This window comes from Haemaphysalis longicornis, unplaced genomic scaffold (assembly GCF_048455015.1).
Source record: "Haemaphysalis longicornis isolate Haplotype H1 unplaced genomic scaffold, Haemaphysalis longicornis Haplotype H1 scaffold_19, whole genome shotgun sequence".
Classification (NCBI taxonomy): domain Eukaryota; kingdom Metazoa; phylum Arthropoda; class Arachnida; order Ixodida; family Ixodidae; genus Haemaphysalis; species Haemaphysalis longicornis.
This window is the reverse complement of record NW_027526288.1, coordinates 7,333,867-7,346,792: the sequence shown is the minus strand read 5'-3', so window position 1 is coordinate 7,346,792 and position 12,926 is coordinate 7,333,867. Positions and strand designations below refer to the sequence as shown.

The window sequence follows — 12,926 nt, the reverse complement described above, 5'->3', positions numbered from 1 at the left end:
AATGAAAAATTTCAGAGCGGACTAAAGTTTTGTTGCTCCTTCACTACTGGGTTTGGCACAACCCGGAAGTCTTACTCAGATAGTCCACTGCCCACATTAGCAGCGGTAAACTATCGCCTCTTGTTGTAGTTTTCATACAAGTGGGTGACTAAAATGGGTGTGGAGAGCATCGGGGTTGGCCCTCTCCGTTGCACTGTGTGCATACAGATCACTTCTCCGTTCTCAGACAGCCCACAGGATGCCTGGGTCGACGTCTCCTCTCAATGCGTACTTCCAGTTTACATAATTCTTCTACGCGTGGTGTCCCGTAATGTTCGCCCCAGTACTGCGGCGCGTGGGAGTATGGACGTCGCGAACTTGTTTATGATGGCGCGACGCTTTAACGTGCGGAGGTGGCTTGCGCTGAGTCAGCGTCCGCTGACGGCACGTGAGGCCCGGCGTGCGGTCTTTTACGCAGGCCACCCGCGTGTCAGAACAACGCCTTCAAGACAAGACGGACATCTGGGGAGTCTACATCCCGTTCACTTCAATACGCCAATTGATCAAGAACTCACTATTACGCATACGGAAAGTATTGTAATTTTGGCATCATAATTCATATACGCAAAGTTTGTCCACGAGCCCCCTTGACAACACCGCTAACAGGCTTTCTTTTACTTTTCAAGCTGCAGGTGATGGCGTCGAGCTCTGGAAACGTCGTCGCCATCAAGGTAAACATGCATTTATGACACGTAATCAAATAGTGATAGTTATGGGCGTTGCATGTTCGTGTTAATAGTCTGAAATAAAGAATTTGTGGCATAGAAAGGCTATGTCTAAGCCCTCAGCGGGAAAAGCATCAGTGAGGGTGAAGTTTTTGGCACTGCTTGTATCTCCGGGGTGAACAGTACACATGCACATCCGCAAGAACGGATTTCCCTGCCACTCTCTCCGGTCATAACGCGCGTCAAATCGGCGCATATCAGTTCTGGTCACGCACGTGCAGGTGGCCGGGTTGGCGGCTTTGGTACCAGCGTTTGTGTCCGGTATATGGAGACTGGAGTGCACTCTCTGCCCACGTGTTTCTCGATTACATATCAACCATATATGAACAAGAAGTGGTGCATTTCCTTGAAAATCACCCCACCCTTCACCTGCCCTGTATTATGGTAGGGCATCAGCATGGTCTACACTGCGCGGCATAAAAACGTTTAAACTTTGAAAGAAAAAAATGACGTGGACAAAGGTCTTGTGTAGTCGTTCTTCCTGTCAACGTCTTTTTTTTAATGCTTAACATTCTGCCACTTCAGGTGTACACGCAATGCTACTGCCCCGATTCTTACGAGACTCTCAACTTTAAAACATCTCTTTAGAGCGTAATCAGTGCAAGTGCCTCGAACTATGTGCCCTTTCGCGCTGTGGTGTTTAACTGTTTTTTTTTTCTTGGGTTGCCGTTCTTCCCATTCTTTGCACCGCTTACTTTGTACTTTGATTCAGAGTTCACCTTAAGCATGTCCTTTTCAAATTTAATCTCTCTTACTAGCAGCGATTCCTCGTATTTCGTTTTCAACGTTTCTTGTTTCCCTTCTCGCTGTTCTACCCGTGACGTGCAGCATTCACCACTCATCACTGTAGTCATCCCCCACCTGGCGTAATAAGCGCTGTCACTAGACTCCCTAGCAAGGCTGACTTCCCCCCCCCCCCCCCTCTCTCTCTCTCTCTCTCTCTCTCTCTCTCTCTCTCTCTCTCTCTCTCTCTCTCTCTCTCTCTCTCTCTCTCTCTCTCTCTCTCTCTCTCTCTCTCTCTCTCTCTCTCTCTCTCTCTCTCTCTCTCTCTCTCTCTCTCTCTCTCTCCAATGCTCGAAGGTGTCTACACCTGAGGACGTCTCGCAGCTAGCGTAATATCACACTGCCGTTGCGAGGTAGCAAAAGTGTGTTGCGCATAGTACGAGTGGTCATTCCAGATGTAACGACCGGGCGATATTGCAGGATGGCAAAGGAAAAGCGAAAACGGGAAGCCAACTCGGCATTATGCGCGCTGATTGAGTCTGCTTCTAGCAGCTTCTAGAAGATCTGTGGAGAGAATTGAGACAGGCTGCAAGAGAGAGAGAGAGAGAGAGAGAGAGAGAGAGAGAGAGAGAGAGAGAGAGAGAGCATGGAGCGCGCAATAACGACGATGTTGGTGCCAGACTTCATGCGGTTAGCGTTTTTCAGGTGGAAGGCGTCGGTGCTTCGATCATCACGGTCTAAAGCAATTCCGGAGCGTTTTGTAGTTTCCCGTTTCTGGCACAACAGTTCCGGTGCGTGACGAAGGCGTAACAACACGTGCGGATTTCAGGGCAACTGCTCGCCACAAGGCCATACAGCATGATATTACTTTAGGACTAAATTACTTTAGAATACAAATTATTCGCGATGATATAAAAAACAGGAAGTGTAATGTAATTCCTGAAAGAATGGAGAGCCATGACCTCCTGGAAAGTTACGAACTTACAGGTCCAAATGTGATTCGCCTCACCTTAGATGTTTAAGAAATTTTGAAAATGAACGCGATTACGCGATTAGAAAAAGTTATCTCTGGCAACCATTATTCTACCATTCCGGAATCTTCACTAAAACACGTAGGACTTTAGCAAGGAACTATGCCTCGATTACAATAGAGCAATTGCCTAGATGTGTGAATTCTCCAAACTACTGTTTTTCTATTTTATTGGAGGACTGTATAAATTATACAGTTAGAGGACGCTGGGGATCAAGGACATGTGCACGTCATGAGTAATTCTCTATAGAGTCTGGTAGCATGCGGCGATGCTTCATTGATTTGTGGTAGTGCCTCGCTCAGTGCTCCAGAAAAAAGTATAAAGGCAGGAAAATTGTGCTTTACTGTCTGCTTTTTCATTGTTTCAGAAAAACAGCTCATTTCATTGCCGCACGTAGGCGTGAAGTACTTTAAAAATGGCATTTGCATGAAAAAGACGGTAGTATTTGCGTCCGCAGCAGCTTTAGCTGATCGCTGTTTTTATTTTTTATGGGTGTCCACAAGACTGGTCATTTTTATGCAAGGTCTTCACCGAAGTTGGCGTAAACCTGAATAACGGTCACACAAAGTCTAAAGCGGCGAGACCGTAAAACTAGGCGCGAATTCAGAGCCGACAGTCGGAACGAGACGCTGGCGCAGCATGCCCGGAGGGCAATAAAAGAAACGTCGGACGAATTGCCCACTTGGCGACGTCCGTTTCGCATTGCTCGGCTGTTTCCGTGTCTGATGCACTATAAGGATCCACAACTTCGTATTCCGCGAGCCCGGTAAGAGTGAAAGAGAACACGAAACTCCGTAATTCACTTCACAGCGTAGGAACCGACGCTGCTCGTCTATGCTTGGACACGTGCTTTTGTATATGTGCGAATGTGATAACAGCGTGACCGGCGTATCTTCATGGTCGCACACGCCAGGTATGCGTACCGCGGTGAGCTGTGCGCACAACGTTGCATGCGCACCGGCCCGGGGGCTCTTTTTCCAAGGGACTGCGGCCGACGGCTGCATCGGACAGCACGTCCGCGGAGAGCCCTATTCAGCTACGAAAGGGGCGCTGCATCTCTTGGGCGTTCTGTAAGGTCTTATAGGAGGTCGTTTGTGGCACCGGTCTACCGCCACACGGTCTGAGCCGTGGGAGCCGTTTCTGACAAGTGTCGCCAGAACTGGCTAGTTATTGCCAAATTGGGCGTCGTAATTTTAGATGCGAACGCATCTCATTCACTCGCCTTGTCCCTGCATCCATCCGGCGTTGTCGGCGTTGTCGGCGTCCACCCCTCCCCCATTCTCCTCGCCGCGCCAGCTGCGCTCTCCGCGGCTCACCCTCTCTCCTATCCGATAGCGAACACTCTCTCGCGAAGGGGCATGGGATTGGATTCGATTGGATTGGCTTGGCTTAGATTGGCTTGGCTTGTCTAGGATTGGATTGGATTGGATTAAAGTGGATTGTGTTGGATTGTGTTGCGTCATAGCCGCGGCAGATGCACTGGCGCCGGCGCGTCCCCTCACCGTTATGCGCGCTATAAAACGCGGTGCCTGCGCCGCTCCGCTTCATCGTTCCAGTGCCGTTGCTCCGCTGTCCAACGCTGCAACGTGAACCCCCTATGCGTCGCATCTACAGAGGGGTTCCGGAGGTGGGAGTTTTGTGTGTGTGTGTGTGTGTGTGTGTGTGTGTGTGTGTGTGTGTGTGTGTGTGTGTGTGTGTGTGTGTGTGTGTGTGTGTGTGTGTGTGTGTGTGTGTGTGTGTGTGTGTGTGTGTGTGTGTGTGTGTGTGTGTGTGTGTGTGTGTGTGTGTGTGTGTGTGTGTGTGTGTGTGTGTGTGTGTGTGTGTGTGTGTGTGTGTGTGTGTGTGTGTGTGTGTGTGTGTGTGTGTGTGTGTGTGTGTGTGTGTGTGTGTGTGTGTGTGTGTGTGTGTGTGTGTGTGTGTGTGTGTGTGTGTGTGTGTGTGTGTGTGTGTGTGTGTGTGTGTGTGTGTGTGTGTGTGTGTGTGTGTGTGTGTGTGTGTGTGTGTGTGTGTGTGTGTGTGTGTGTGTGTGTGTGTGTGTGTGTGTGTGTGTGTGTGTGTGTGTGTGTGTGTGTGTGTGTGTGTGTGTGTGTGTGTGTGTGTGTGTGTGTGTGTGTGTGTGTGTGTGTGTGTGTGTGTGTGTGTGTGTGTGTGTGTGTGTGTGTGTGTGTGTGTGTGTGTGTGTGTGTGTGTGTGTGTGTGTGTGTGTGTGTGTGTGTGTGTGTGTGTGTGTGTGTGTGTGTGTGTGTGTGTGTGTGTGTGTGTGTGTGTGTGTGTGTGTGTGTGTGTGTGTGTGTGTGTGTGTGTGTGTGTGTGTGTGTGTGTGTGTGTGTGTGTGTGTGTGTGTGTGTGTGTGTGTGTGTGTGTGTGTGTGTGTGTGTGTGTGTGTGTGTGTGTGTGTGTGTGTGTGTGTGTGTGTGTGTGTGTGTGTGTGTGTGTGTGTGTGTGTGTGTGTGTGTGTGTGTGTGTGTGTGTGTGTGCGCGTGTGCGTGTGCGTGTGCGTGTGCGTGTGCGTGTGCGTGTGCGTGTGCGTGTGCGTGTGCGTGTGCGTGTGCGTGTGTGTGTGTGTGTGTGTGCGTGTGTGTGTTGTTTCAGACAATTTGGCTATCTGGCTATTATGAAGCTGCAGCTGTACCAATGATACCACCTTCAAAAAAGCGAGTTCTACGTTTTGCAGGCGGGGCACGGGGTGCTGAATGTGCCGGCTTTTGTTGGCATGGTATACAGCGCCGCTACAGCGGCCGGGTATACAGCGGCCGAAAGTTAGACGGGCAGAGGAGATCAAGAAGTTTGCGGGGATTAATTGGTCGGAGTTAGCTTAGGACCGGGATAATTGGAGATTAATGGGAGAGGACTTTGCCCTGCAGTGGGCGCAGATAAGCTGGTGATGACAGCGCCGCTTCGCAGAAACCAGAAGAACCGATTTTTATGGTGACACAGCCACCCTAGTTACACCATGGAAGCCAGAACGTCCACCACTGCGCACGACTTCGCTGATTGGAGGCCCAGCTATTTGAAATTGGGTAATGAGACAGGCTTAGGAGAAACAGGCGGCATTTCGCATTGCCCCCATTAGTATTAACTCTATGGCTCCCGTACTGGCGGCGCTGGCGGTACTGTTAGCATCATGGGAAAGCGGGCGAAATACGCTCTGAAATAGCAGAAAGAACCGGAAAACAAAGCAGATTTCAGAGGCGAGTGCCCGCAACCAGCTCAATAGGCGTGCTGTATAAATTTTCCGTGTTATTGTAATTCTTGCAAATAAAAATGCTTGTACCACTTCGCAGTGCGTTGTTCTTGTAGAAGAATGCACTGCAAAGTGGCGCATTTTTGCAAAGTGGTACAAACATTTACTATCGTCAGCTACATTTGGCTTACCATTTGCGGTTGGCTGCATTGTTGGCTATTTCCTGCTGCAGTTTTTTTTTATTATTATTATTAGGGCTTTGCCCTTTTAGCGCCTTCTGGCAACCCGTTCCTGACTAGAGCACCGGCGACCGCAGCTGAGGGTAGCCACAGCCGGCCGTGAAGGCGCCGCCGCCGATACTTCAGACGCAGCCCACCCGGTCTCCGAAGATCGTCAATGGCGCAGCGCCTTCAACCGCCAGGCCTCAGTTGTGAGCAGTGGATAAACTGGGGTGTTGCTGAACCGCTTCTTCGGCGTGCGCTCTTTGCGAGTAGCAGCAAGGCCGTGCTGCTTCAACAGTAAGGGCTTGATATTACTATCAAACGCTGTGCTCATCCCTGAATTAAAATGAAGTTTTCACCTGATTTGAAAACCGCATAGAGCGACGATCAGGCTGGGCACGATGACCTATATAAAGCTGCGACATCGCATGCTACCGCTAGACAAATACGTGCTAGGAATTGCTGCCTGTGTGGGAAACGACGAAGGAAGTCAGTGCTTGGATTATCACTCAAGTACATGTCGAATGATTTGAGTGCGCTTCTACGTTCACGAGTGCAGGTTCCCCGTGGGTGAATATCGGGCACCTCCCTGAAGGACTATAATAGCCCGGTACGTCCCCTCGTGTGGAGCATACTATTCATCGCATATCTTAACCTTGTACACCTTCCTGACTATGTAGCGGCTAGGTTAGTGACACGTCTGTTCCCAATCCAGACCGAGATCGTCGTGCGCTCCTGTCATAGACAGCTCACGCGTGCAAGATTACACCAATTTCGAACGACGCGCCGCTCTTGCACACAAAATCACCGTGTAGCGCATGCATTGAAAACAGATCGATCGATGAAAGCGACGCTGATGAACCCCTTTCTCAGGTTGCAAGGACTTGCCAATTTTCTTTCTTCCTTTATCTTTTAAACGTACCTTCAACATCAGGGTTACATAAATAACTGAAACAGAGGTAAAAGGAGGAACAACACAGTGCTTCTAGTTCTCATGCTATTTCGCTGGTTCTCTACTGATGACTGTAGCTAAAGCGCATACCGCATCGGAATTTTACGGCTTTTTTGGGCAGCGTCTCATGGCAGTCATTCATGGCAGGCGACTGCATCATGCGCTTGAAAGGCTCCTTTCAGCCCACGAACAGGCCTCCCTTCGCGACGACGCGTGTTTCAAGTAAGTATACTCTGGCACCGTTGCCACACTGTGCGGTCAAAGTGAACGTTTTGGCATTGTTCGTTCGACCAGGGGGTATTGGCCGTGCGTCTACCCAGCGCCACCTAGAGAAGGTTTTCCTCTTTCTGATGAGGTGAGGGCGCGACACCCTCTTCCCGGGACGATGGGGACGAGAGAAGAGGAGGCGGCAGCCGGCGGCAGCAGCTCGTCGACAGGGTGACGGAGGGCAGTAGCATGACATGATGGAACAAATAGCGCTGAACTTAACTCGACGACCACAGCATAAATGGGTGAAAAAAAAGGACACACGAAACGGAAGTAGCATGAGCCGTTCAGAAGACATCACCGGGCAGCGGATGAAAGTAGTCCAAAATCCCAGGATCAACAGATTCAGCTGCGCTCACACTTTCCAGAGTCTTCCCCGTCACATGCACCATTTTGCAAGCAGCCAGCCATTGAGAAAAGGAAGACAGTGTTGCGAGTCCTACCCCGGTAATAGTTTGCAAGTATGCAGTACACCCAATGCATTGTTATCTGAGGAACAAGTGGAGGCCTTGCGGTAATAGCCCGCGTCGGAACAGTGCAACCGCTATGCAAGGGAAGTCTACGCCGCTGCTTTGTAGCCCTAAAAAGCCACGGCGATGACAGTTCGCGGGGTGCCGCAAGTAACGGCCATCGAACTCGGCGGTCTTTCGCTGTCTGCAAAGCAGCCGAGACAATCGCGGCATGCACATTCTTCCAACCGCCCTTCGGCATGCGCGGGGGGCTTGAAAGCCAAACGAGATCTGCAGCGGTTCCGGTGGAGGCCCAGGGGAAACCGAGCGATGGCATTTCTCGGAACAACGTACCGTGCAGTGGAACAACCAAAGCGAAGCCGGCACACGGATGGAACGCCGCTGTCGCAGAGTTCTTTCGAGAGCAGAGCGCCGTCTGCTAAATTTGTCGCAGACGACGCGTGTGCCGCAACCCGCTTGCCCATGCCCTTTGACAGCGGCGCCCAATGCTTGAGAAGGCGGGCCTAGGAGGCTTTGTTACGGAAGGCCGTTTCTGCATTAGCCTTTCTGGAGGACTACGCCCGAGGGTGGTTTCTCTAATCGGTTTCACAAACGTTGCCACGCGCCACTTAAGCACCCGATGTTGACCTTTTATTGAGTGAGAAATAATAGATGGGGTATGTTGGAAACTTTTTTGCAGAGTTATGTTCATTTTCCCGTCGTCCTGTGGACAGGGAAATCGACGGAACGGCACAGGGCGAAAGAGACGAAATAGTACAGAGAGTGAAGAGAGCTGGCTTCAACGCTGGCGATGCTGCCCTCAAGGGGACAAGTCGAAGCACGGCTCGCCAGCTGCCTCTGCCTCAACGCGTGGAATCGAGCCTGCAGCCAGTGCGGGCGACAGATGAAGGAATAGGAACGACGGCGACGAAACGCGTATGTGAGTAAACGTAACCGATGAGACGGTTACAGCGCTAGGCAAGGTGAAACGGTGTACGAGGGACGTGCGAGAAACAGCGCGATGCGGACGTCTGAAGTTTGAGACAAGCGTGCGTATCGGGCACGGCCTCAACTTCGCGAGGGAGAGAGAGTATAGTTGTCTACGCGTTCTTTAAGATCCGCGAATGAACTTTCTATTATTTTTTGTGTATCCAACAAAGCTCTCCGATCTTCAATAGCTGTAAGCTATCGCATTATCGTGGCGCTTTGTGCGTAAGAAACCCACAAACCATGAGGTGCAGCCGGTGCCACCTGTCGTGACGGTGACGGCAAATGAACGTACTGAATATCGTGGCGCTCCAGCACAATCTAAGGAATAGCAATAGTAGTACTATAGTAAGGGAATCGCCGCAATGCAGGGCACCTATAACTGGCAACAATGGCGTCTGGAACCAAAATGGCCGCCACAGATCACCCGCGCACGCCAGCGTCGTTGCTGCTACGCGTAACTTAATTATTTATTGCTTGGGAAAAAGCCCGTGTAACAGTGAGGTTCGGAACATCCAGCTAGTCAGTATTTTAATTTTTGAAGAATAACACGTGCTTATATATGAAGGCTCCCTTGTGAGCCACACTGTAGTTCAAAATCGTAGAAAAGCCATTTTATTTTCCGATAGCGCTACTAAAGCTTTGTGACCTGATGCAGATGCCTCCTGAATACCTGCTTAAAGGAGCCATGAAGAGAAAATACAACTTCGTTTAATTCAAAAGAACTAGGATTCAGTATCTCACTCAGCTCCATTAAAGCCACAAAAGATGTTTTTTTAACGAAAAAAAAGCAAGAAGTATTTAAAAACTTTCAAATTTTGCGCCACAGTGACGTGTTATGAGCGAGAATGACGTCACATGGGCCAACAATAAAACATAATTTTCAGTGCGTTAACTGCACGTTAGCATTAAAGTGATGCGGTCAAACGCAACTAGAGGCCCCATTACAGACGTCCAGTCATGTGTCGTCGCGACAGGTCAGTTAGGCGGCCGCCAATCGCACAAACAAGGTTTCGTGACGTCATAGAAAAGTTGCGGGAAATTGGCTAGGGGGTCGCGACTGCTCCACACGTTTTCTTTAATATCTCCGTTATTTGTTTGAAGATTGCGATGATATTGGTATCATTCTTATCGGGACTAAGCAGTCTTTCTAATAAACCCAACTTGTATTTTGTCTTCATGGCTCCTTTAAGTATGATGCCGTGATTTCACGCTCAAGCTCGTCGTTGACCTTATGCAGGAATTTTGGGCGACGAAACGCGCAGTTGCATTTTTTGCAAGGCTTTGAAGAGTGTCACGGGTTATTCTTCATGGCCCAATTGTGCTCCCTCACCCCGTCATTGAAACGCCTCCCCGTTTGCCGCATGTGCACTCGGCCACACATTATGGGCATCCCGCATACGACCCTCACGAATAAATCGATACTCATAAAATCTGGAAACGAATTGACACGTATAAAATGGGCTTCTTAACCCGTTTATATCTTATCAAACCTTCGCTTAATAACATTTCAGCCCTTATCAGCCCTTTCAACACGTATCAACCCTTCGCTTAATAACTCTTCGCTTAATAACATTCATACATTAGGAATTTTAAGTATTTCAATGCTTTTCATTTCTCGTTGTTGTATTAGCAGGTAATACCTGAAAGCGTAACAAATTAATACAGAAACCAGGAGCAAAATACACCAATAGAAGATGAACCCGGCAAAGCAGTTTAAAAAAAAACATACATACAAAGAAGCCGAGGAAGAGGCAAGAATTAGGCGGCACTTACATCGCGTCGCAAAAAAAAAAAATTAGTTTATGAAGCTTCTTTTGTCTCTTCTGTAAGTTTTACAGTACAAAATGATGTGATGTCTGCTAATAATGGACTAGCGCAAGCCGTTTTGTTTTCAATATACTTCGAAATCTGCCTCGACAAATGCTTCAGTTTGTCGTCCAGTGCGCTGCATAGCGCGAACGCAGTTTTGTAGGTCATCGACCACTCCATCTTTCTCTTTTTTTTCTCAGCGTCGTCATTGTGCTGTTCGTAACTCGGTCGGGCGGCGCAATGCGAACGAGCACGCAAAGCCTACATTAAGCGGCGTGCTACAAACAGCTGCGCGCCAGGAAACCTGCCTTGCCGCGTGCTCTACCGCGCGAGCAAGACCGAACAAAAAATTGCGGGCGAAACGCGTCGCGTTGAAGCGCCGCTCCCACCAAAACACAAAAATACCGCGTGGAGGCTGGGAGAAAGCCTTCACTCGCTCCCTAAGCGGTGCTGCTTTCGCCCTCCCGGGTAGCCGTGATCGTATAGTGGTTAGTACCTTGCGTTGTGGCCGCAATAACCCAGGTTCGAATCCTGGTCACGGCACTTTTTTTTTTTTTGTTACGCACGTATTGTGACATCCCTTTGGCTCCAACAAAGCTCTTGCCAACAGGGACATTCCAACATTTCAACAACAAACTTTTTCTAGCTGGTGTGCCTTGCTGTCGTAGGGGCTTAGGTCATTAATTAAGTAACCCTACGTGCTTAGATAATGCTTAACAATAATTCCTTATCAAGCGCATAAGGATTCATTTTGTCGTTAGAACTATTCCTGCTTGAATGGCAAAATGCGAAAGCTTTATTCAAAGTAAGTTTGAAGTCAACATGTTTGAATAGAACACAAGCATAGCTCACAACGAAATCGCCATACGTGCCCGTGCCGGCGCACAGCAAATGACCAAGTCAAGATATTCCAGATACAAAACTGAAGCAGCTCTCATTCTTAACCCTCATTCATAAGGCTATGAATTAGAGATTCCGGGAGTTTCGTCAATCTCGCTTTACTGTCGTTGCTGTCGGTGTATATATTGCCCATGTCAAGACTTCGTGCATCACAAAATATAATGTTGGTGCTGAGTAACATTTCGTCATTCGGAAAAATAAGGCCCATAGTTTTCACAGACAGAAATAAGGAAAGCCAGATCTGTTCGCCTTAGCAACTTTCAAAGTAGCCGCCATTTTCATTCCCGAATTTGAAACGCTACAACACCGGAAAACGACGATCCATTTACTTTGGGCCATTTAAGGCTTCAATTCCACTGGCCAACATTGAATGTGCGACACTGAATTTCGCTTAAGGAGCAGCAAACCTCTGACGGTCAACGGGCAAAACACAAGCCATTACCTTAGATGTACGGTTCTGCCGCGTCTTGTGCCGTACGAGTCCATTAGTTGGTTCCGGAATTTCATTACCTCACCACTCCATCTATTTATCGGTTATCTAAACCAGAATGCTGATTTCCTAGCCCCGAGAACTAATCCTTGTTTCTATGGTTCGTTGGACTGACCTCAGCTTTATGTGGAGGGGTTAGTGGTAAGCCTACAAATTCCCGCCCCAGAAGTCATTGCACAACAAAGTACGCATTGATTGGATACCATTTTTTTTAACTGCAGAAAAAGGCATTGCTACTTGTTCGCGACTACATGAAAGAGCTTGGCGAATTTTAACACCGACCACACTCATTCTCCGCCGCCGTTTTATCATTTGCTTCTTTGTTTGCTGATATTTATCTGCTTGTAGTAGTTAATTACCTAAGCAACAGGGCAGGCTCTTTGGATGGAATTGTTTACCGTTACTTTCGATTTCATCAGCTTTAATCCAATGACTGAGCCTCGTAGGTACAGTTCATGAAGCATTATTTGCGCGTCTTCTCCAGCATCTCTAAATACGACGCATATATCAAATGATTCACATATTCCCCTAACGTGGATTTTTCCCCATCACGGCTCCACAATACCTGGTCTCTGCCCGTGGCCGTGTACAAATCATCAGAGTGGTTTCTTGGGCGAGTTGGTCATTCATCGTGTAAGTAAGCGCAAAATGAACAAGGACGAACGAAGTGAACGGGACATGGCGCTACTATCAACTCATTTTATTTTCACTATGATGTCCGATTTTATACCGGAAGATACACAGCTAATGAAAGAAAGGACGAAAGGTACTTGCTTGTGCTCCTCCCCCTTTCTTACACTTGCTTGTGCTCCTCTCCCTTTCCTCCTTACTTTCATTAGCTGTGTATCTTCCGGTATAAAATCGGACATCATAGTGAAAATAAAATGAGTTGATAGTAGCGCCGTGTCCCGTTCACTTCGTTCGTCCTTGTTCATTTTGCGCTTACTTACACGTGTACAAATATTCTTGCGTTCACGTCTGTAAGAAATATTTCTTTTAATCGCTCGTCCGTCCACTCCAGGGTCGGCGGGAAACGGTGAGACTTGCTGAAGCAACAAGGACGGCAAGTGCTTCTTCCCTCGGTACATTCCGACCCCCATCTATTGCCGAGCGTATAGTGCCGCGCGCTGCTGAGGTTTTTATAAT

At 48.7% G+C, this 12,926-nt stretch overlaps 1 non-coding gene across 1 annotated transcript; it reads left to right on the top strand.

The window, feature by feature from the left end:
• The first annotated feature begins 10,861 nt into the window (after positions 1-10,861).
• Positions 10,862-10,933, top strand: Trnah-gug (transfer RNA histidin (anticodon GUG)). The gene has a single exon. It is a non-coding gene; the product is annotated as a tRNA-His (tRNA).
• The last annotated feature ends 1,993 nt before the right edge of the window (positions 10,934-12,926 follow it).